Raw genomic sequence first — 22,945 nt, forward strand, 5'->3', positions numbered from 1 at the left:
GGAGTGGGTTGCCATTTCCTTCTCCAGGGGATCTTCCCAACCCAGGGTTTGAACCCGGGTCTCCCACATTGTAGGCAGACGCTTTACCCTCTGAGCCACCAGGGAAGCCCTATCTCCCATAGTTTGCTCAAATTTGTGTCCATTGAGTTGGCGATTCCATCTAACCATCTCATCCTCTGCTGCCCCCTTCTCCTTTTTTTGCCTTCAATCTTTCCCAGCATAAGGGTCTTTTCCTTCTTTGTAGACTAGATTTTAATTGAGAAAATCATCTTCCTGTAGGTGCAAAGGTACAATGTAAGCTCAGAAAAACTCTTGTAAATGGAGGATGTTCTCAATTCTATTTTTCAATTGAAATGTATAAATATTCCAGTTCAGATACCTCCATGGGTTGTCATTTTTGACTCAGTTTTGACAGAACAGGCTGCCATTTTGTGACAAACATTTTCATAAGCCAAAATATGTCCCCCTCGAAATTCGTTTATTATCCTTTTGAGTAGTTCATCAAATTTAAAGGCTACAAAATTGTAGGCCTTCTTGAGTTCCTCCCATTCCAGTACAGACTATAAATTTATCCAATTAAAACTAGGAATCTCACCAAACGATTCTTCCTACATGTTGAGATATTCCAAAAACTATCATGGGATGTGAAAATGTACACTTGAACACCGTTGGAACTCTCAGCACCAAATTCCTTCAGCTCCTCCCTTGCTTTTGTAGAGCTGAATTTCAGCATTTTCCCATTGGCAAGGGTTGATTCTAATAATTACAATTTGCTAAAGCTTCAAAGCTCAAAGATTCCTGGCACCCATTTAATAAATACTTTGATTAAAGATCTCCAACAGATTTTGAACACAGTGTAACAAAAAATTAGAAAACTCCTTCACAGAAAGTTCAATCCCTTTCTAAGGCCCTAGGATGATGTACAAAGTGGTTGATATTGAGGTGAGCTTTATGTTCAGGCATGTTTGACTCTTTGGGACCCCATGGACTGTAGCCCATGAAGCTCCTCTATCCATGGGATTTTTCAGGCAAGAATACTGGAGTGGGTTGCCATTTCCTTCTCCAGGGGATCTTCCAGACCCAGGGGTCGAACCAGCATCTCCTGCATTAGCAGGCAGATTCTTTACCCCTGAACATTTCAAGGGTCAGATTACTGACTGCAGAAAACTCAGAAAGGAAACCTCGGGAGTCTGAAGGCTCTTTTTGTATTCAGTACTAACTTTGTCACCAAAAAATGTATAGCCTAATTTCTCTAATGGTGTATATAAAAATATTTCTCAGGGTCGACAGCAACAACCTCTATCTGATGGATAAAATATCAGGGATCATTTGGATGCAACTGAGAAGAATGCATTCACTGCAACCAATCCCAAGTACCTCTATGCTCCACTGGCTTTTTCATTTAACTAAAACATGTCTTTTCCTCAGGACACTGTTATAAATTATCTCCATTATCAAACTCTCCTCGTTTACCTGGAATGAGTGTATCTTCTGTTTTCTGCTTAGATTCAGGCTGATACCAGTCCCTTCAGGAAACAATTTGGCATAAATCCAGAAAGGCGAAAATGGACAAGCTAAATTCCAGTTGAGCTATTTCAAATCCTGAAAGATGATGCTGTAAAAGTGCTGCACTCAATATGCCAGCAAATTTGGAAAACTCAGCAGTGACCACAGGACTGGAAAAGGTCAGTTTTCATTCCAGTCTGAAAGAAAGGCAATGCCAAAGAATGTTCAAACTACCACACAATTGCACTCATCTCACACGCTAGTAAAGTAATGCTCAAAATTCTCCAAGCCAGACTTCAGCAATATGTGAACCATGAACTTCCAGATGTTCAAGCTGGTTTTCGAAAAAGCAGAGGAACCAGAGATCAAATTGCCAACATCCGCTGGATCATCGAAAAACCAAGAGAGTTCCAGAAAAACATCTGTTTCTGCTTTATTGACAATGCCAAAGCCTTTGACTGTGTGGATCACAATAAGCTGTGGAAAATTCTGAAAGAGATGGGAACACCAGACCACCTGACCTGCCTCTTGAGAAACCTGTATGCAGGTCAGGAAGCAACAGTTAGAACTGGACATGGAACAACAGACTGGTTCCAATTGGGAAAGGAGTACGTCAAGGCTATATATTGTCACCCTGCTTATTTAAATTATATGCAGAGTACATTATGAGAAACGCTGAGCTGGAAGAAGCACAAGCTGGAATCAAGATTTCCGGGAGAAATATCAATAACCTCAGATATGCAGATGACACCACCCTTATGGCAGAAAGTGAAGAGGAACTAAAAAGCCTCTTGATGAAAGTGAAAAAAGAGAGTGAAAAAGTTGGCTTAAAGTCAACATTCAGAAAACGAAGATCATGGCATCTGGTCCCATCACTTCATGGGAAATAGATGGGGAAACAGTGGAAACAGTGTCAGAATTTATTTTTTTGGGCTCCAAAATCACTGCAGATGGTGATTGCAGATATGAAATTAAAAGACGCTTACTCCTTGCAAGGAAAGTTATGACCAACCTAGATAGCATATTCAAAAGCAGAGACATTACTTTGCCAACAAAGGTCCGTCTAGTCAAGGCTATGGTTTTTCCAGTAGTCATGTATGGATGTGAGAATTGGACTGTGAAGAAAGCTGAGTGCTGAAGAATTGATGCTTTTGAAGTGTGGTGTTGGAGAAGACTCTTGAGAGTCCCTTGGACTGAAAGGAGATCCAACCAGTCCATTCTAAAGGAGATCAGCCCTGGGATTTCTTTGGAAGGAATGATGCTAACGCTGAAACTCCAGTACTTTGGCCACCTCATGCGAAGAGTTGACTCATTGGAAAAAACTCTGATGCTGGGAGGGATGGGGGCAGGAGGAGAAGGGGACGACAGAGGATGAGATGGCTGGATGGCATCACTGACTCGATGGACATGAGTATGGATGAACTCCAGGAGCTGGTGATGGACAGGGAGGCCTGGTGTGCTGCGATTCACGGGGTTGCAAAGAGTCGGACACAACTGAGCGACTGAACTGAACTGAACTGAAGGCCCTGCCTTCAAATTTCATGCTCAAGTGCTATTTATTCAAATTTGAAGGTATTCTGATCAGAGGCAGATCCAGTTTGTGGCCTGTTTTCATAAATGCCCATGTATGTTTGAAAGAATTTGAATTTGACAGTTGTCTGGTGTTGAAATACACAAACATATATGTACTTTAGGTTAAGTTCAGTCAGTCAGTTCAGTCGCTCAGTCATGTCTGACTCTGTGACCCCATGGACTGCAGCACGCCAGGCCTCCCTGTCCATCACCAACTCTCAGAGCTTGCCCAGATTCGTATCCATTGAGTTGGTGATGCCATCCAACCATCTAATCTCCTGCCATCACCTTCTCCTCCTGCCATCAATCTTTCCCAGAATCAGGATCTTTTCTAAAGAGTCAGTTCTTCACATCAGGTGGCCCAAGTATTGGAGCTTTAGCTTCAGCATCATTCCTTCCAAAGAGTATTCAGGACTGATTTCCTTTAGGATGGCCTGATTTGATCTCCTTGCTGTCAAAGGGACTCTCAAGAATCTTCTCCAACACCACAGTTCAAAAGCATCCATTCTTTGGCACTCAGCTTTCTTTATGGTCCAATTCTCACATCCATACATGACCACTGGAAAAACCATAGCTTTGACTAGATGGACCTTTGTCAGCAAACTAATGTGAGAATTTTGGAGTTCTCGCAGGAGAAGATGAACACACGTCCTCTGCTCTGCCATCTCTCCAGATAAGTAGATTGTTCAGTGATTTTATTATTTAGCTATTCTCTATTTTCCCTCAATTTTCCTCTGCTTAATCTAACCATTGCTGAGACAAGTCTCCTAAAATTCCCCAGACGGATGGATTTGTCTCTTTGTAGTCCTGTTAATTGTCTCTTTATATGTTGTGTTGCTCTACTATTAGGTACATAGAAAATTTTAATTCTTACATATTCCTGGTTAATTGAGATGTTTATCATTATGAGCAGCACCGTTAATCCCAGGCAAAATGTTTTACATTGAAATAAGTTGGTCTGGTGTCAACATAACTAAAGCTTTCTTTTATGAGTGGTATTCCATTTTTTAATGCCCTTACATCTTAGGTATGCATGCATGCATGCTCAATTGAGTCTGACCCTTTTGTGACCCCGTGGATTGTAGCCCACCAGGCTCCTCTGTCCACGGAATTCTGCAGACAAGAATACTGAAGTGGGTTGCCATTTCCTCCTCCAGGGGATCTTCCCCACCCAGGGATGAAACCCTGATGTTTTCCAATTGTCTCACCAATTCTGCCTTTTTCTATCTTTCCTTCTTTTCTCTTAGATTCAGTCCTTTTTCCTCTTTCCATTTTCTCCCTCTATTAATTTGGAAGTAATAGTCGTTTTTTTCTTCCTTCAGTCATTACCCTAATAATTTTAATAAGGAAATTTGAGATTTACCACAATCTTTACCTTTTTCTAAACTGCACAAGAAACTGAACCATTTTAACTGTGATTGATCATTCCTCTCCTGATCTATATTATTGCTCATTCCTCTCCTGATCTATATTATTGATGGATAATACAAACCTGGACAAAATTTACAACCCCATGAAATGCTGTTTTTCTGTATAATCAGTTTTGTTTAGACTTGCTCAAATATTCCACACCATCTTGGCTCATCGTTATTCATATCGCCTTCCATTGAAAAGCACTTTCTTCAACTTGAATTCTCTCTAGTGAAGCTCCAGGGGGGCTAATCCTTGCAGTTTTTAAATGTTCAGAGATGTCTTTATTTTACCTTTATTTATAAGAGGCATTTTTGCTGGAGAGAGAGTCCATTTCTTCCTTCATAATGGAGGAATGGTGCCCCACTGTCTTCAGACCACGATTTGTGTTCCTGAGAAGCAGCCTTTCTTCTCATCGCCCCTGCTCCCTCCCTCCTTCTCCCCGTCCCTGCTGTGTTCCCACTTGGCCTGAGAATTTCCCTTATCTCTTCTGTTTGGAATTGATTGGGTTTCCTGGTTTCAAGGATTGATGTCTCACATTAGTTCTGCAAACCTGTCAATAAACATCTCAAGGACTGCTCAGCCAGACAGCCTACTCTTCTGGAACACAGCAGCCAGGCTGTTGTCCTTCCCCATCTGTGATTTTGGTCCATTATCTCCAGGTCTCAGCCTCCTTCACGTTTGCATCACTCTCCCCACTGCACCATGTTGAGGACGATTTTTCCAGGTACCCTTCCAGCTGATTAACCTTTTCTACTTTTCTCTGCTGTATTGAAGGCTGTGGCATATTTATTTCTAGACAATGTGCAAAAATCAATTGTATATAGATTAAAAGATCTAAAAGGGAGTAGCAAACTTCTGAAACCTTTAGAAGAAAATGTAGAAGTACATCATTTTGGCCATTTAGGGAGTTTCTGCTAAATGAGGCACTAAAACTCAAGTTACAGGGAAGTGATTGATAAACTCAGTTCATTGAAATGTTACACTCCTTCGCACTCACGGACACACACACCACATGCAGACACACACACACACACACACAGCATGAAATGAAGGCGAGACAGAGTGAAGATGGGAGAAGATAATTGCTTAAGTTATAACCAGGAAAGATTAGTATCCAGAATGTATGGAGAATGCCCACCACTCAATAAGAAAAAGAAAATCATTCAACAGCAACATGAGGAAAGATGAAGAGGCAGTCTTTAAACGGAGAAAACAAAAGTGCCAGCAAATAAAGAAATGTTCAACTTCACGAATGTCGGCGAAAAATTAGTCAGTTGGTCTGAGGAAGAAATGAAAATTTTATTCAAGCCAAATCAAGGCTGATAACCCAGGAACAACATCTCAGAAAACTCTGAGAACTGCTCTGCCCTTAGGAGTCAAGACAGAGTCATGCAAGTTTTTTAAGACGGAGACTTGTTAAATGATGTATTGACAATTGACATGATCCAGATCTAAACGTCTTCGTGGCCCCTTTCAAGATCAAGAAGGAATGTTATCTTTAAGGAGCTGTCGTGTTGACACTGGGAGAATGTTGCTCTTCACAGTGGAGCAGGTATTTCTGCCCGTGGGAGGGTTTCAAGGTGCTCACTAGCGAACAGACCCTACAGCAAGGGAAATAAAGGCACTCAGTCGTGTCCGACTCTTTGTGACCCCATGGACTGTAGCCTACCGGGCTCCTCAGTCCATGGAATTTTCCAGACAAGAGTACTGCAGTAGGTTGCCATTTCCTTCTCCAGGGGATCTTCCCAACCCAGGGATTGAAACCGGGTCTCCCCCAGTGCAGGCAGACGCTTTGCCGTCTGAGCCACCAGGGAAGCCCTGTGGGAGGGTTTGGTTGATGCCTAATACAGGTTCACAGTGCAAGTAAGAGGGTGAGAGGAGGCTGAAGACCAGAGACATTTTTTGTGTTTAAATTGTTCTTGTCTTGTCATACAGTATGAATTTTATACTAGCAGTCAAGAAAACAGAAGTTCAACCCACAGTGGATCACCATATTCTCGTACCATCTCTGAGTGTTCCTGTGTAGTCCTCTGCTCAGTGCTTTTGTTTTTATCTAAGTTTTACATGAACATGGATTAGAGATCAAGTCCTTGTGCAATGAGTTCTTCCTCAACGCAACAATCCTTGCCAGATACCTGATTTCCACTTCCCCGAGATATGGACTCCGCCTCATTCGTTTACACTTGCTTTAAGTCTATCAATGACACTGTTTGTTCATTATTGATGACAGTACTTAGATTTAGGTATTCTCCATCAACTTCCCATCCTGGAAGATGATGACGAAGTTTCCTGTCATGGCGGCACAGCCCACGCAATCTCCTCTCTCCATCTCCCCACCTCCCTCCCCACCTCACACACACATGCATGGTGCACACACATACACACATATACACACATGCGCGTGCACACATACGTGCACACATGTACACACGCACACACATACATGCACATGCATACACATGTACACACAGATATACACATATACACACGGATGCACACACATATATACACACGCGCACACACATGCACATGCATACACATATATACACACGGATACACACGCATATATACACACGCACACACATGCACATGCATACACATGTACACACACAGATATACACATATACACATGGATACACACACACACACATAACACAAGCTCTGTGTGCTCCTCTCCTTCATGTGATTGTGATGAGATCAATATGCATGTGTCCATTTTCCTTCCTGCCTCCCAGATCTCATTTCAGTCGTTTTTTCTCCCTTTCTCTTTGTCCTCCTGAATTAATACCTCTTCAAATCCACATTTTTCACTGCCACGCTAGCGGGTTTGAAGGAGGGTAAGAAGGAGAGAGGTGTTTCACAGACCACCTCCAGCATCTTCATCTCTGTCCTCATGTCTTCATCTGCTTTTGTCTTGTTTGCTGTAAGCACAATGCTGCTATCACCCTGACACAGGAAATCGTTCAAAGTGTAAGTGTTTCTGAAATGAGTGAATCCTTCCTACAATCGATGTCAACGATCTGCCCCACCCACAGGCTTAGGGTGGGGCATAGAGTGACCACTGCCTCACTTTCTCCAGGACTCCGGGGTCCTGGGATGCAGGACTCTCCATGTTAAAACCCGATGATTCTGTTCCTGGTGCTCAGAGGTGAACTGGTTGCAGAGGTGTGACCCCAGCCCGTCCTTGTCACCTAGTTCGTCTGTGGACATTGGTAGCACAACAAACATTTAACTTTGAACCTAAATATGCACACTTGATTTCACTTTAATTTTAAAAAAATTGTTTTTGGTGCACCGTGTGTCATGCGGGATCTTAGTTCCTTGACCAGGGATGGAACCCGCAGCCCCTGCTGTGGAAGGTCAAGCCTAACCACTGGACTACCCGGAGGTCACTCCTTTTTTTTTTTTTTTTGATGAATGAAAGTAAAAGCGTTCTGTTTTTCTTCTCAACACTCTACTAAGGGAAACTCTGCTTCCTTCTATGCCTCTTGATATTCCAGCCTCCAGACGTGTGGGGTTTTCTCTCCTCACCAAGCAGTTTTCCAGTTCTCTGTAGACACTGGATGGATGCACCAGAATTTACCCAGTTCTGACTCTGAGAAGGGAATGGCTACCCACTCCAGTGTTCTTGCCTGGAGAATCCCATGGACAGAGAAGCCTGGCGGGCTACAGTCCTGGGGGTCACAAAGAGTCAGACACAACTGAGCAACTAACACTTTTGCTTTCTGACACTGTCTACCCAGAATTAGCAAGACCGCACAAGTTAAGGGCTCAGTCCCACAAGACTGCCCCTACTCTCGAGATGCTTAGCCACGTGTCTCAGGCTGTCACCAATGCTTCTGACTCTATTTAAGTCAGAGGTTCCCATGGCTCCTTCCTCAGTTCAGTTCAGTTGCTCAGTCGTGTCCGACCCTTTGCGACCCCATGGACTGGCACATGCCATCCATCCCTGTCCCTCACCAACTCCCGGAGCTTGCTCAAATTCCTGTTGGTGATGCCATCCAACCATCTCATCCTCTGTCGTCCCCTTCTCCTCCTGCCTTCAATCTTTCTCAGCACCAGGGTCTTTTCCGATGAGTCAGTTCTTTGCATCAGGTGGCCAAAGTATTGGAGTTTCAGCTTCAGCATCAGTCCTTCCAATGAACACCCAGGACTGATCTCCTTTAGGATGGACTGGTTGGATCTCCTTGCAGTCCAAGGGACTCTTAAGAGTCTTCTCCAACACCACAGTTCAAAAGCATCAATTCTTCGGCGCTCAGCTTTCTTTATAGTCCAACTCTCACATCCATACATGACCACAGGAAAAACCATAGCCTTGACTAGATGGACCTTTGTCAGCAAAGTAATGTCTCTGCTCTTTACTATGCTGTCTAGGTTGGTCATAGCTTTTCTTCCAAGGAACAAGCGTCTTTTTAATTTCATGGCTGCAGTCACCATCTGCAGCAATTTTGGAGCCCCCCCAACATAAAGTCTGTCACTGTTTCCATTGTTTTCCCATCTATTTGCCATGAAATGATGGGACCGGATGTCATGATCTTAGTTTTCTGAATGTTGAGTTGTAAGGCAATTTTTTCACTCTCCTCTTTCACTTTCATCAAGAAGCTCTTTAGTTCTTTGCTTTCTGCCATAAGGGTGAAACTCCTTCCTCAGGTCTAATAATTTGTTGGAAGGGCTCACAGGACTCATAAAGCAGTTTACTTCCTAGATCACTGGTTTACTATAAAGGACACACCTCAGGAGCGGACAGACAGCAGAGATGCACAGGGCGAGGTGGATGAAGGGACACAGAACACCCATGCCCTCTCAGGGTGTTGCAGGAGGAAGTCAATTCTGACTCCATGTTGGAAACTGTTTCTTTGACTTGCTTTTCATTGCTTTTATTATTATAATCATACTCTGTGGTGTGCCTGGAGGACCCTGCCCTTCTCAGTTCAGTTCATTTCAGTCGCTCAGTCATGTCTGACTCTGCAACCCCATGAACCGCAGCACGCCAGGCCTCCCTGTCCATCACCAGCTCCCAGAGTCCACTCAAACTCATGTCCATCGAGTCGGTGATGCCATCCAGCCATCTCATCCTCTGTCGTCCCCTTCTCCTCCTGCCCTCAATCTTTCCCAGCATCAGGGTCTGCCCCTCTGCTGGGCTGTAAACGAAAGTGTCTTTGTTCGGCTCCTGGAGGGGTAGCTTGTCCCTGCCCACCTGTGAGCAGACGAGATGAACACACCCCTTCCCAAGGCTGGCCATCCCCTTGGAGATGTTTTGCGAGACTGAAGGCCCTTTCGCTTTGCTTCCTGACTGCCCCTCCTTCTCTGCTCTGCCTTGCGACTTTAGTTCCTCGCAGCTTCCCTCCCTCCAATCCATAGAAGAACCTGGCATCCAGGCCCCAATAAGATGGTTATTTTGAGGTGCTAGCCTGCCATCTTCTCAGTCTGCCGGCTCCCCAATTAAAGTCTCTTCTTTGCCTCAACACCTCCTCTCTTGGATTCACTGGCCTGTCATGCAGTAAGCAGGGCGAGCTTGGAACTGGTAACAAGGACACCACCCTCCCAATGCCTCCACGTGTTCAGCCACCTGGAAGTTCTCAGAAGCCCATACTGTGGGGGTTTCTATGGGGCTTCATTATGTTACTGAGTCCAAGCTCGCCCTGCTCATCGCACAACAGGCCAATGAATCCGAGAAACGAGGTGTTGAGGGAAGGAAGACTCCAATCGGGGAGCTGGCAGACTGAGAAGACGGCAGGCTAGCACCTCAAAATAACCGTCTTATTGGGGCCTGGATGCCAGGTTCTTTTATGGATCAGAGGGAAAGAAGCGGCGAGGAGCTAAAGTCGCAAGGCAGAGCAGAGAGGGAGGGGCAGTGGGGAAGCAAATCGAAAGGGCCTTCAGTCTTGCAAAGCGTCTCCAAGGGGATGGCCAGCCTTCAGAAGGGGTGTGTTCATCTTGTCTGCTCACAGGTGGGCAGGGACAAGCTATTTCTCCAGGAGCTGAACAAAGACACTAGTTCACAGTCAAGCAGAGGGCAGGGTCCTCCAGGCAGTTCAGTTCAGTTCAGTTCAGTTCAGTTCAGTGGCTCGATTGTGTCCGACTCTTTGCGACCCCGTGGACTGCCACATGCCATCATCCCTGTCCATCACCAACTCCTGGAGTTTACTCAAACTCATGTCCATTATTATTTTTCTAATGAATAGCAGAAGACACTCTTTTTGCTTTTGTCTTTTTTATCACTTAGGAAACACCAGGGCTTTTAGGAGCTCTGTGCCAGGAAGTGGTGTGAAGACCAAATATATATTTCTTACTATAAATCCCAGCACTACAACAGGATGAGATGATGAAGCTTTTAAAGCAAAAGTTCCCTTCTAGCTGGTTTCTCCACATTGCCTGAAAAAAATCATGAATGAAATAAAGCCTCATGCAGAGCTGTCCACATGGCTCACGCTCAACCACAAGTCAATGCCTGCACGCTGGTGGGTTTCTTCTGCATCTTTTAATTTGAGATTTCTATTTGAAACCATGTCAGTATTTGTATCAGTCAGCGATAGTCATAATAATGCTCCATGACAAACTACTCCAAAACTCAGTGGTTTAAACACTAATCGTTTTATTTTCTCCCATGTGCCTGTGATTGGTGGGAGATCAGCTGATAATAGTTGGTCTGGGCTTGACCCTAAGCTGCAGGTTGAATGCAGGTGTGCCCCTCTGGTGTTCATTGAGGAATGTAAGCTAAAGAGGCGGCAGTCATTCACCGGAAGGCTCTGCCCGTGGGAGGACAGAAGGCCCAGATGGTAACACACTTCGTAAGCACATCCGAGCCTTTGCTGTAGGCTAGCACACATGCACTAACATCCATTGGAGCAAAACAGTCCCACAGCTAAGCGTCTGGTCAGGGAGAAGAGAATGAGGATCCCTCACTGCAGAGTCAAAGCAAGTCACGTGATCAGCTCGGCATCAGTGAGACAGAGAAGCATCTGCAGGCCCGGAGGTGGGCAGGGAGCAAAGATTCTGGAACGGAAGTCTAACCTGTCTCAGCATCTTTGTACTCACAGCCTGTCTGTCTTCATCGGCATGCCCATGGACATACAGAAGCGCTTTGGTTTTCATTGTTCAAGACCATGTTCAGCTCTGTCTTTGAGCGACTTTTCCCACTCTCCCCCCAAAATGAACTTTGCAGTTGCTTCTTAGAATATATTTTGCATCACACCATTCTAAACATACCCTTCCAATTCTGTGAATTTATCCCTGAGCTTCAATAACAGACAAAAAGATTGAAAGTTAATTCTGTGTATAATTTCCATGCTTGTCACACACCTGCCAACACACTAAAGACAGAGGACACTTCCAAACCTCTCAGAGGAGAGTCCGGGGTTCCAAGGCTTGGAGAGGTTCTGGTGACCAATTCACCTGTCAAAGGAAGATCACTCAGAACAAAATATCCCTGTGTCTGTAGCTTCCAGCTGCCTTTCAGAAGACTCTGCTTCAACTCCTAGTGAAGTCATTCAATTAAGCAGGGAAATGAAACTATTCCCACTCCAAACTCCAGAATCCCTGGGCACAGTGCAGACTTGCACCAGTCATGCTGACAGTGTGGAAGAGGTCAGATCCCAGGGATCTGGGAAGCAACAGTGTACTATGATGTGCCACCCAGACAGCCAAGCATGATTCAGAAGAACTTTTAGACTCCTATTTTGATGGTGGTAAGCAGAGAAAAATTTAAAAAATTGAGATAGGGTGGTGTGGGTAGGGTATGCGCTTGTCAGTGAGTTTTGTTTTTTTAAAATCTTGCATCATGTTTGGTGTTGAGACAACTCATTGGAAAAGACCCTGATGCTCGTAAAGATTGATGGCAAAAGAAGGGGGCAGCAGAGGATGAGTTGATTAGATAGCATCACTGACTCAATGGACATGAAGATGAGCAAAGTCCAGGAGATAGTGGAGGACAGAGGAGCCTGTGGTGCTGCAGTCCCCGGGTTGCTAAGAGTCAGACACACCTTAATGTCTGAACAACAACAGAACTTGTGAGTTTCCTGAAAAACTGCTATAAGATCAGTGGAGTACCTTATGCTTGAGGCACCGTAGGGACCAGGAAATAGAATTTGTGTGCTGCCTCAAATCTTTTGGGGAGGAAGCCTGAAGGTGAATGGAGGTTTCGGAGCGTTCCAGGTGCCCTGTGTGTCATCAAGAATGTCTGGGAGGCTGACTTAGGGTGGGCATATGCCAGCTAAGAAGGGCATGGTAAGGAGCTGGCAATGTGAAGAAAGGGCCAGAACATCCTGGCAGAGGAAGCAGGTGATGCAGACCAGGGGAGGAAGTTGCACTTAATTAGAAGGGAAATGGGAAGCCCTTGGGGTTTTCAGCTCAGGCAGTGACGATGGGAACCCTGAGAACCAGGAGGTAGGCATTTCTCAGCCGCGGGCACCGCCTACCCTCAACATCCATGGACCGGCTCTCAGCTCACTGTTCAATGAACTACTTAATGTTTACCTTTAAATCAAAGTTCACTTATAGTGAAAACTTCAATACTTGCACAACAATACAAATACATTTAATAGCACTGAACTGTACATTTTAATACGGTTCAGACGGGAAATTTTATGTTTTTCGTATTCTACCACAACAAAAATTTTTAAATGATGGTAAAGATGCTGAGGAAAGATATAGAAAAGAGCAGGCTTGAAACAGAGAACTAAACAAGGTCTCTAAAGAGTCTTACAGCGACTGTCAGATTCTATACAAAAAGAAGTTAGATGGCCTAAGGTAGAAAAACTTCAGAGAAAACAACCAATCTTTAAAGGCTTTTTCATTTGTATATCATCTTTCTTCCCCACTTTTGTAAACCTATCATAAGTCGAGATTCATTTGCTTATTATACAATTTTAGAGTGTGTATTTAAATTAAAACTAAAAGAAGGAGGTGATGTAATTTTAAACCAACTCTGCAGTATTTTAATATCTAATATTTTTAATTAATTTTGATTGTCATGAACAATCACTTTCACAGGAGAGGAAATAATAAAAATGTTCTATTTGAGTAATCATTTTTAAATGTATTCGATTTAAATGTATTGTGTGAGGGCGCCCTGTAAAGATGATTCTGCCTCTTCTGGCCTTTAGACAGGAGTCTGTTCTCCTAAAGCAAAAACCTCTCAAGTTTTTGCTTTTGCACCAAAAGCAAAAACCCCCCAAGTCTTTGACTTAGTCTCAGGGAGTGTGGCTCGTTTGTATTTTTCTAGAATAGCGCACACTGAGCACACGGGATGCTGTGTGACCCTGCTCGTGGGCCGAGGCTGCTGGGCAGGCTCAGCCGGTGTGGACACAGCAAGCCAATTTTAGAGTCAGACGCGCTGCAGGGGCCTGCCCCCGGCCCTTGTCCCACTCACCCAAGAGGGCAGCTGCAAGGGCCAAAAAGGGCCAGTGACTGGGGCTCAGCTGTGGAGTGACCTGTGGTGGGGACCCCAGTCAAGGCTGCAGTAAGCGGGTTTATATTCTGTGGGAGCACAGGCCCCAGCGATGCCTCAAGGGGAGGAGGGAGGTGGGAGGACTGCTTAAGACCAGATTTGGGGACCCAGCCCCTGGTCCTGGGGCTTCCCTGGTGGCTCAGACAATACAGAACGTGCCTACAATATGGGAGACCCAGGTTTGATCCCTGGGTCGGGAAGATCCCCTGGAAAAGGGAACCACAACCCATTCCAGTATTCTTGCCCAGAGAATCCCATGGACAGAAGAAGGACTAACACTTTCACTTCACTTTAACTTTTCCCTGGTCCTGAAGCTAGGGCACAGCTGTGATCCCCAAGGCGGGGTGGGGGGGCCTCAGTGGAAGGAAAAAGGAGGAGCAGACCCGCCACCCCCACAACTTGGGGAGTGGTTTCCTCTAGAATATCATCCCACTTTTTAAAAGCCCTGAAAGCAAAGGCAACACTTTAAAATTAATAATAATGACTGTTTCCTATAAGTCTGAGATTAAATCATTTTAAATTTCTCTAAAGGTAGCTGTAACCTTCTCAAGAATGGAGAGATTAAGCTGTCCATTTGTTTTCTTTCCTTGTTCCTTATTTCTGCTAAATTGGAAAACCTCAACTCAGAACGACCAGGCTCTGACAGTGGCAGGGAGCCCACGGCAACTCTTTCTAATGATTATGCAGGCTCGAGTCAAAAGTAGCCAGAGGCACTGTTATGGAGAGTTTCTGGTATATATGATATATTATATGCAGCGTACATGCAAACTATATCTAACCGTCCCAGAAAATGAGCTCCACCCCTTTGCCAGACACTCAGACGCTGGAAAGTGGGGCGTTCTGGTGCATGAGGCAGCAGTGAGTGGACTCCCAGTTCGCTTGTTTCCTGCGCTTGGGGAATATTCTGGAAATGTTTCATCTTCTGCAGCTTGTGGATGTGATGTTTTCAATGTGTCCAATCCGCGATTCCTTTTTCAACAGTTCTCAGATGGTTGGTCTTTTTAAGGCATCCATGACTTTTCTCGGAGGAGGCGATGGCACCCCACTCCAGGACTCTTGCCTGGAAAATCCATGGACGGAGGAGCCTGGTGGGCTGCAGTCCATGGGGTCGCTCAGAGTCGGACACAACTGAAGTGACTTAGCAGCATGACTTTTCTGTCCTGAAATGACAGACCCGGAGTCATCATGATACTAAATAAATACTAAACAGATCCTCAAGGTACTTGAATGAGCCCCCTTGACATCCTAGGAAAGGCCTTTACTTACTGTATCCATGTTGAGAAGTAAAGTCTTATCTCCGTTCACATCTCAAAATCCCTGTGTTAGAGTTTTCGTTAATTCACTCAGAATGAAAGATGCCAGCTCAGCAGTCGTGCTCAGTCTCATTATTTGTGATTTTTCCTTCCATAGTGAGACAGGACCAGGGTACAGATGGGTGGTCAACTCTTCACGCCAAATAAAGGGGTGGTGTACTGGCAATCGGGGCTTCCCCCATGGCTCAGCGGCCAAGAATCCGCCTGCAATGCCAGAGATGCAGGTTCAATCCCTGGGTCGGGAAGATCCCCTGGAGAAGGAAATGCACCCCATTCCAATATCCTTGCCTGGAAAATCCCATGGACAGAGGAGCCTGGTGGGCTACAGTCCGAAAGGTCGCAAAGAGTCAGACACGACTGAAGTGACTTAGCATGCCCTGAGTGTGGTATTCAGTACTAATTCTGGGCTCATTAAGAGGCAATAACTTCGCTTCCTCTGCTGTTGCTCCAGAAAGGGCAGCCTTGAATGATGGAGTTTTCGTCTCCATTTATTAGTAAAATTTCTCAGTTTTGTACTGGCAGGTCTTGTTTCACATTTGTTCCAAAAAACTGTCGTTTTGCCAGGTGGATCTCTAGATTTTTAGGGGTTTTTTTAAGAATTGAAATCTTCTTCTGCTTCAGGCTGCTGTTTGACACTCTCACACAAATAATCCCAAGGCCTGGGGACAGGGGTTCGCGGGTGTGATGAAATCAATTTCTCAGATACTTGAACTTACGTATTTGAACCCTTGCTCGTGTTTTTTGGGGGCTGGTACAAAACCCTCGTACAAGGCTCACTTTTCCAGAGAGATTCGCTTTCCCAGGACTGGCATGGCCCCTTCTTACCGCTGGTTCATGATTGTGAAATGTCCCTCCACTCTGGTCACCATTCTGTGTCTGGACCACTTTCAGGTTAGAATGAACCACTTTTGGCACACCAGTGCATTTCTGCGCATCTGGAATAAAGCCTAGCAAATCGTGAAGATAATAAATGTAAATTCAGTCAAGGAAATGGTTGGAGTGAGGATGTCAAAATACAGCCCGGAGACACACTGCCCCTGCTTGCTGGGGGTTCCTTGCCCCGCTCTGGGTGACCTGTGTGTCCTCCAGGGACCTGGGCGCCCCAGGGCTGTGAACCATGCTGGCACGTCGGGGAGTGAATGAAGAATGGTGTCCTGGGTCGTATCCACCCTGGCACCGCAGTCTCAGTGCGCATCACTGCTTGTCGACCCATCTCAGGACTTCGCTCCCAGGGGCCCGGGGACCTCCTGATTTGGTAGGTGGGCGCATGACAGCAGGATCTGAGGGACGACCCCAGAAACACTGATCAGAGATTCTTGCAACACGAGCACTGAGACTGCTCTTCGGAGGACACGTGTGGTGTGCCATGCAGCCAGGCGCTCCTGATCTCATCTGATCCCTGAAGCCGTCGGTGCCCATTCTACCAACGTGGAGATGGAGGTGCAGAACAGGAAGCCACTCCCAGCCTCACGAGCTGATCCATGGCAGAGCCATGCGTGACTCGAAGGCCCACCCAGCTGCCCCCAACTTGTCACAGCTTCGCGAATCTCTACCAGGAAGACAGATTTCATCTCCAGGGACAGTGACCTCTTGGCTCTTTTTTTTCCCAAAGCGCGGAGCTCTTCATGGCAGAGCTTATGTAGCAGAGCCAGTCGCTGGATGGGGCTCTTTCTACATCTTGCTGGCAAAACCCAGCTGTTTGCGCATCAGAGGTTCTCCTTTCTGAGTCTGAGTGAGCAGGCAAGGATGGTATGGACACAATGAAGCAGGCAGAAAGACAAAGTGTGTGCACGGAGCTGGGAACATAGCGGGCATTCGGAGATGGGAGGCTTAGAGCGGTAAGAAGCATCGTGAACACTTTCATCTCAATATTTTTTTAACTTCTTTATTTGCCAGACGTGCACATCCGCAGTTTTACAAAATGCACAGGCGTGGTGCTGTGATGGATGGCAACAATCTAGATGCTAGTAAGAGCTGGGTCTACCTAAGGGCCTAAGCGAAACGCTAGAGCAAGAAATGATGAACTGTTGGAAATGAGCTGGAAGAGCACAGGATTCGATGACTATTCATTTGTTCGTATATTTCTTCATTCAATGTATGTTGGTCGATACAAGGGTATATTAACAAACACACCTGATGAAGCCAAAGCCTTTCCTTCTCTGAACTCATATTCCAATACAGAAGGAGATAATAACCACATAAAATAAATAGGATGAGTTAATAAAACAAGCGCACTGAAGGCGATTAAAGAGGGCATGTTGGAAAGTGCTGGAGATGGGAGGGGTGGGGAGACACTTTATCTGGAATAGCCGAAATGTCCCTGGCCTTGACTTGAGACCTAAGCACAGAAATATGCGGGGGCATGGTGTGCCGGGTAGCCAGGACAGCAAGCTTACCAAGGCCCCAACAACCAAGTTTCAAGTCCCACCCAACTGTCACACCCAACAGCCACCTGCTCCCATGTGAGAGCAGGCAGAGAGCTCCCCCCACCCAACCCAAGCTGTGAGCCCTTGTCCTCGAAATGAGGGAATGATAATCACCTCAGAAGTCCTACTGCAAGGGCAGAAGAGGTGAGTTAGGTAACGAGCTTAGCACAGCCCCTGGTACAATTCTGGTCATTACTTCTCACGTCAGGGAGGGGAGGGATGGCTGTCTTGGTGTGCCAGCTTGGGGTGAAATTCTATTTTTTAAGAGTTATTTTAATATAGATGGTATGTTTGAGTGGCATGAACACAGATCAAAGTGAATTGCTCTCTCCATCAAGAAATATTATCCCAGTGTGGGGAAAGAAGAGGGGAATGGATAGTTAGGGAGTCTGAGATGGATGAGTATACATTGTTATATTTAAAATGGATAACCAACAAGGTCCTACTGCATAACATAGGGAACTCTGGTCAGTGTTATGTGGCAGCCTGGATGGGAGGGGAGGTGGGGGGACAATGGATACATGTGTGTGAATGGCTGAGTCCCTTCACTGTCCACCAGAAACTATCACAGCATTGTTAATCAGCTACATGAGAGTTGGACCATAAAGAAGACCGAGTGCCAAGGAATTGATGCTTTCGAACTATGGTGCTGGAGAAGACTCTTGAGAGACCACAAGGAGATCAGACTGGTCAATCCTAAAGGAAATCAACCTTGAATATTCATTAGAAGGAGTGATGCTGAAGCTGAAGCGCCAATACTTTGGGGCCACCTGATACAAAGAGCCGACTTGTTGGAAAAGACCCTGATGTTGGGAAAGATTGAAGGCAAAAGAAGAAGGAGGCAGCAGAGGATGAGATGGTTAGATGGCATCACCAACTCAATAGACATGAGCTTGAGCAAACTCCGAGAGAGAGTGGAGGACAGAGGAGCCTGGTGTGCTACCGTCCATGGGGTCACCAAGAGGCAGACATGACTTAGAGGCTGAACAAGAGCAGTTTACATGTAGTAAAGGGCACAGGTCTTAAGTGCCACTGACTTGGATGGGTAAATACACCCTGTGAAGCCAATGCCTTGCCAAGGCACAGAATGTTTCTCTCGCCTTACCATGTTCCCTCGTGCGTCTGGTCGGTCACTCCCTGGCCTGCCCAGAGGGGACCACCACTCTGACGTCTACCCCATAGATGAGCTCTGCCTGCCTTGGAACTCCTTGTAACGGCCTCTTTTATGCATGTGGTTTTTTGTGTCTGGGTTCTTGCTTAGACAAGATTCCCAAGATCCAGTTGCATGTGTCAACTCTACGGCCAAGTGATGCAGCACTGTGAACAGAACGCAGCTCACTCGGCCCCTCACCTGTCTGTGCTGGGCATCACGGCCTCCCCAGGTGGTGCCAGTGATAAAGAGCCTGCCTGGCAATTCAGAAGTCACAAGAGACGCGGGTTTGATCTGTGGGTCAGGAAGATCCCCTGGAGAAGGAAATGGCAACCCACTCCAGTATTCTTGCCTGGAGAACCCCGTGGACAGAGGAGCCTGGCAGGCTACAGTCCATGGGGTCACAAAGTGTCAGACACGACTGACGCGACTTAGCGGGCACACCCACACCTGCGTGCGGGCGTCACACAGTGGCCACGCTGTTGACAGTCAGGATTCTTCTATTTCCCTTTAAAAGGAGTGAGGTTTTGTTCCTGGTGACATTGAATTTGGGGTCTCTCCCTGATTCCCCCAAGTCTTGAGGCTTTCTCAGAAAAGGTCTGGACTTGTCCTCAGGTGCTGTCTTTCTGGAGTCTCGGCCGGGTGAGTGCCTGGGGTCTCGGGCAAGGCTGCACTACTGTGACAGGTTGGAATGCCCACGGGTGCCAGCACCATGACCCCCGCACCCGGCAGTGACTCTTTGCTGGGCCTCGTAGCCTCTTGCCCAGCACAGTCTCCTGGGTGTCCACCCAGAGACCCAAGGGGCCCAGCGCACGTTTCTGGGGGTCCTTTTCTACACTCAGCTCCTCTTTAGTAACATGCTCCACACCTCAAAGGCCCCCAATCCTAGTCTATTTCTTTTACACAAGACCCTGCTCCTTGTTCAGGGCCTCCTTTCTGTGCCAGTTTGGTGAGCAGCCCAGGCGGAAAGCTGGGGGCGGCTGGAGCTCACCTTCCACGTTGCCCTGTTAAGCTGCCACCCGAGGTCCAGAAACCACAGCTCCTGTATCTCTTCGGTCATCTGCTGGTGCATGTGGGGGCGTAAGGCTGATACTCATCACCCCGTCAAGTCCCGCTTGCCCGTTTTTATGGCCCAGCTGGAATGTCCATTTCTTGGGAAAAATGTTCTCAAACAGCCCGAAGCACAGTCTGCACTGTCCTTTGTTCTCCCAAGGCATCTGGAGAACGCCTGTTAGGTACACTCTGTACACAGATAAACCTGTCTTTGCAAACCTGCCCCTCCACTGGGCTGGACGCTCCTCAAGGCAAGAACTGCGTCTAGTGCTTGGCTGAGAACGTGGCCTGTTAAGGGGTGCTCCATGGACTTTCTTAGACACCCCACGGACCCCCGAGTTTATTTTAAGTGCAGACTCAGTCCCAAACTCTAGGGGCTGACACCTGTTAGAATCGGAATGGCTGCTGATCCCTCAGGGACAAGCCAGGCATGAAGGCTGCCCCGGCCCTTTTTACGGAGTCTGGGCAGGCAACCAGATCTGTGTCTCCAGCTTACTCTGACTTCCCCAGGGAAGGAGGCCTTGGCCCCTGGGAGGAAGGTCAGCACTCACATCACCATCCATGGAGAGTGACGTGAGGTCTGCCGGGCTCAGGGCTGGGTGTCTGCTCTGGGCTTAAGAGTCCCGGGCTGAGCCTGGCATTTCATTCTGGGCCATTCTCAAGGGGAGGGCAAGCCTGATAAATGGCATCTACTGGAGACGTTCTATGAGTGTTTGTTGAATGAATAAATGACCTTCACTGCTATATGACCCAGCCTGGGGCACACCACCGCCCCCTGCCCCATTGCAACCATCTCCCCATCACCAGGGGAGGGAAGGGCTCAGAGCTGCCGGCAGGGTCTCTGGGGTCCTCTTGGGCTCAGCTCTGACCCAGGTCCCAGCTCGGACCTCACTGCACACAAAGGCCATGTGCCCCCAGCCTGGGTCTCCCCCCTTTCATGCGTTCTCCACGGAGCAGCAAGAAGCACCCTTCAGAAGCCCACCTCGACCACACCAGGCCTCTGCTTTCAGGTCTCCAGGGACTCTGCGCAATGTTGAGCTTGACTGACTCAAGGACCCCCCCATGGCCGGGCCCCTGCTGACCTCATCTCATCTCCAGCCATTGTGCCCACGCCCCCTGGACCTCACTGTGTCTCTTCAGGGGCGGGGGTATCTCACACATGCTGGTCTGTAGGCCTCTCTCACCCCCTGCCCTCTCTCTCAGGGTCTCAGGAGGGCCCAGGACACTGAGAAGGGGGTGTCCGGTGGGTGGGCTCGGGTCCCTGCCCGTCAGTGCCCCCCATGATGGAACCCGGGTGCTGGCCAAGTAGAAGCCCCCCCAGGAGATGCTGGCTCTGTGTCCAGGTGACCCCACACTCACCCGTGTCATCCCAGCCCCTAAAGGGCCACACCAGCACAGGGGACCCCTCTGACCCTGCTCAGGGTGTGTGTGAAGGGGTCCCCTCTTCAGCCCACTGCTAGAAACCCATGACCTTGCTGTGCATCAAGACCTCTGTCTTAAGGACCCAGAAATGGGGGGAGGGCAGTCAGAGAGCCCAATCACAAATAGAAATATCTCCAGTTACCCTCTCACCCCATTGACCTGAGATGCTCCGGACCCACACGCCCTCCAGCTCAGCTCATGCTGTTCCCATGTTCTCTTGGCCAGTTGGTGAACTCCTATTCAACACTCAAAACCCGGCTCCCATGCCCCACCCCTAAGACAGCTGGTTCCCCATTTCTTCCTGCATCACAGCACGCCCAGTGCAGCCCTAGGATGGATGGCAGATGTGGATGGCTCCCCACTGGGTGGCCTCCTTGAGGGCAAGGGCCACCCTGGTCACCTCTGTGTCCCCAGGCCTGGAGCTGAAAGCACATCCCTGACCCATGTGGAACGGCATGCTCCATAGCACACCGCCTTGCTCCATCCTCCCGACACCCTCCCCGGGAGGAGGGCTGTCATCTCGCCCACCCCAGGGAACTGAGACGCAGGTGAGCGGGGGACAGAGCTGGGACTCCAACCAGTCTGATTGATTCTGAAGACGAGGCACGTTCTCCAAACCCAGCAGCCCGAGAAACATCTGCTGAACCATTTGCTGAATCATTTTCTAATTGTTTCCCTCTCCGCAGAGGAAAAGCTGCTACCAAAGAAGATGCTGATCCGGAATACAACAGTCACATCCCGTCAGCCCAGGGCGGGCCTTTCTAGAATATGCTGTGTGGTTATTACCCACTGGGGTGATAATGCCATCGGGTGCCTTGCCCCTAGGAAGAGATGTGACCCTAAGTCACAGCCAGGTGTGGCCGCCCCCAGCTCAGTCTCAGCAGCTGAGAGCGTTGGTGCTGGAGTCAAGACAGACCTGTGCCCCCAGCCCGGCCTCCTTCCAGCACTGTGACCTCAGGATCCCCTCTGATGGATGTTACACTGACCCCCTCAGAGCCCTGTAATCACAATCAGTAATGTATGTCCAGCACCAGTAGGTGCTCAATTATGTAAGCTTCATCAGTGCAGAGGGCAGTGGTTCACCACCCAAACCCTCCCTCGGAGGGGCTGGCATTCACTTCTGCAGCCCCTCATGGCCCCTAGCTAGCTGCATCTCTCTAGGCACTGACTTGGCTGAAGGGCACCTCCTTGCCAAGGTCATTACCAGGGAAAGCCTGCATCCCATGGCTGGTCAGTGCTTGGATGTGAAGGACTGGCCCCCAGGCCTCAGTTCGAGCTGTGTCTGCAGGGCCTCCTGGTTCTGGGCTCCCTGTCCCAGGTGAGGTCTCCACCACAGCTCCATCACAGACCAGCCTCTCCCTCTGTCTGCTCCTACATCCTTCCAGCTCCGACCAGAGCTGTCCCCCGTCAAGCCCCTACCCACAGGAGCCCAGCCCAAGGAAGTAGTTTATTTATTATCATTCAGGTCCTTTTCATAGCTTCATGGCAAATAGATGGGGGAAAAGTGGAAACAGTGACACATTGTCTTTTCTTGGGCTCCAGAATGACTGTGGATGGTCACTGTAGCCATGACATTAAAAGATGCTTGCTCTTTGGAAGAAAAGCTGTGACAAACCCAGACAGCATATTGCCGGGGTCCAGC

The sequence above is a fragment of the Bison bison genome, unplaced genomic scaffold, assembly GCF_000754665.1.
Source record: "Bison bison bison isolate TAMUID 2011002044 unplaced genomic scaffold, Bison_UMD1.0 scf7180017864079, whole genome shotgun sequence".
NCBI classification, from domain to species: domain Eukaryota; kingdom Metazoa; phylum Chordata; class Mammalia; order Artiodactyla; family Bovidae; genus Bison; species Bison bison.